Source organism: Mizuhopecten yessoensis, unplaced genomic scaffold (genome assembly GCF_002113885.1).
Source record: "Mizuhopecten yessoensis strain PY_sf001 unplaced genomic scaffold, ASM211388v2 scaffold8479, whole genome shotgun sequence".
Taxonomy (NCBI): Eukaryota; Metazoa; Mollusca; class Bivalvia; order Pectinida; family Pectinidae; genus Mizuhopecten; species Mizuhopecten yessoensis.
Window position 1 is genome coordinate 183,689 of NW_018407568.1, and position 2,028 is coordinate 185,716.

The 2,028-nt window shown below is 32.3% G+C and overlaps 1 protein-coding gene across 1 annotated transcript in view; it reads right to left on the reverse strand.

Annotated features, from left to right (window-relative positions):
• LOC110456043 (inactive rhomboid protein 2-like) overlaps window positions 1-1,716 on the reverse strand; it is a 44,061-nt gene extending 42,345 nt beyond the window's left edge. The window contains exon 1 of the mRNA XM_021506567.1: window positions 1,618-1,716. The gene's annotated coding sequence lies outside the window, so the exon portion shown is untranslated. The remainder of the gene's footprint in view (window positions 1-1,617) is intronic.
• Window positions 1,717-2,028: the final 312 nt, after the last annotated feature.

The following is a 2,028-nucleotide window of genomic DNA, read 5'->3' on the forward strand; positions in this document are numbered from 1 at the left end:
AATTGACCCCTGTGACCTTGAATATAATTGAAGGTCATTTATTTGAACAAACTTGGTAGCCCTTCACCCAAGCATGCTACTGGCCAAATATCATCTCCCTGGGCAGTTTGGTTATCGAGAAGAAGATGTTTAAAGTTTTTCACATATTTGACCCCTGTGACCTTGAAAATGGCTGAAGGTCATTAATTTTAACAAACTTTGTAGCCCTTCATCCCAGTTTGCTTCTGGCCAAATATCATCACCCTAGGCCTTTTGGTTATTAAGAAGAAGTCGTTTAAAGTAAAATATTGACGCCGGACGCCGCACCACGGCATAAGCTCACTTGGCACTTCGTGCCAGGTGAGCTAATAATGGAGTTCAACATATAAATACATCAATTTTATCTAAATGACTGGAGTACCTGTTCCCTTTTGTAAATGTATACATGTATAAAATGAAGGAGTAGACTTTGTAAATATCCACAAAGCTAAGGAACATCTCAAAACAGTATTTATTAAATAATTTAAATATCCTAATAGATTTTCAAAAAAGATGAGGAAATATGGTTTCTTCACTGTGCAAACAAAACGAATGTGGTGTATGTCATGTGCCGGTACTACAATCATAATATACTCAAGTGTTTTATAACAATTGTGCATATATATTCATTATTGTTACGATATATTTGGACAAAGAGGCCAAATGCCTGCAGTAAATTTTCATAAAAAGTAACACACAGCTAATTGGAATAATATTTTTCACTAGAATATTTTCAAAAAATATTTTGCAGTAATATTGAACTACATACATAAAACATGTACATAAAATAGCAAACTATTTTTTAAATAAATATGGATAAGCATTAAATGAGGGTACCCAAAAATCCCCAAAATGGAACACTTTTCATAAATATGATGCAACCTTTTTTATTTTGGAATAGTTGTCAATTTATTTTGCAACGCAAATATATGCCTCCTCCCTCATAGTACCTACTCTAAACAGAAATCTATCTAGTTTTAAGCAATTTGAAACAAACTTTATCTGCCTATCCCTCGAGTGTTTCTCATGGACTGAATTAAAAATTTAAAAAAATAACAAATAATTTCTCACTGAAACAGTTAAAGTGAAAGTAGATTATAAATGATGATTAGTTTATATGTGGAACATGACCTCATCATCTAATATAATGTCTTTCGTTCTATATTTAACATTTTACTATAATCTTTAACAAGCTAATAACATGTTGATTTAGTCCTTAATCGTCTTTCCGTTTTGAAAACTAAAACGTTGATTTTTATGAACCAGAAATGAAAAAGTCACACCCTAAGTTCGTCCATTTTTTACCCCGGGGCTAGTCATCTGAAAAGCAACTGAAATGCAACAAAGAAATCAGGTACTTTTTACATGGATATCGAAAATACATATCAAAATTCAGACTGGATCAAATACAGTAGTTAAATATGCACAAATACGAATGAAAACAACAGAACATTAATTAAGATATCCTGAGAAAATCTATAAATAGATCGAGACGCTACTACATGCAGGCTAAATTCAATGTTAGCCGACAAATTTTACGTTTTTTGCATATCATAATGATTCATATATTTTCCCCCCATTGCTCTATCTCATACTTACTTGGTACATTTATATGTGTGCGTGTTTACGTCTCCAATCTTGAAAGACAAATTCCGAAGACAGCAAGGTGTCTTCTTTTGACCTAATATATTTTGTTACAATCCGTGTTGTTCGCAAGCTTACATCAACATGGAAGCGTTTGTGTGATCAGTAATACAGAAAAAGGCGGGAAACCCAAATGGCAATCTATACATCAAATCAAATCAAAAGTTTTATTTAACGTCGGTATGGTTAAAACAATATAACATTAGCTCTAATGAGCTATTGAAACCGACACATAAAATGACATGTACAGTTACATAATAAATATTTGGCAGCACTATCTAATAGAGAGGTGAAAACATGTATAAAACCATAGACCTAAATTAACTTTAGGTCTCTGATAAAACTGTATTGTGAGCCTATGTGTTT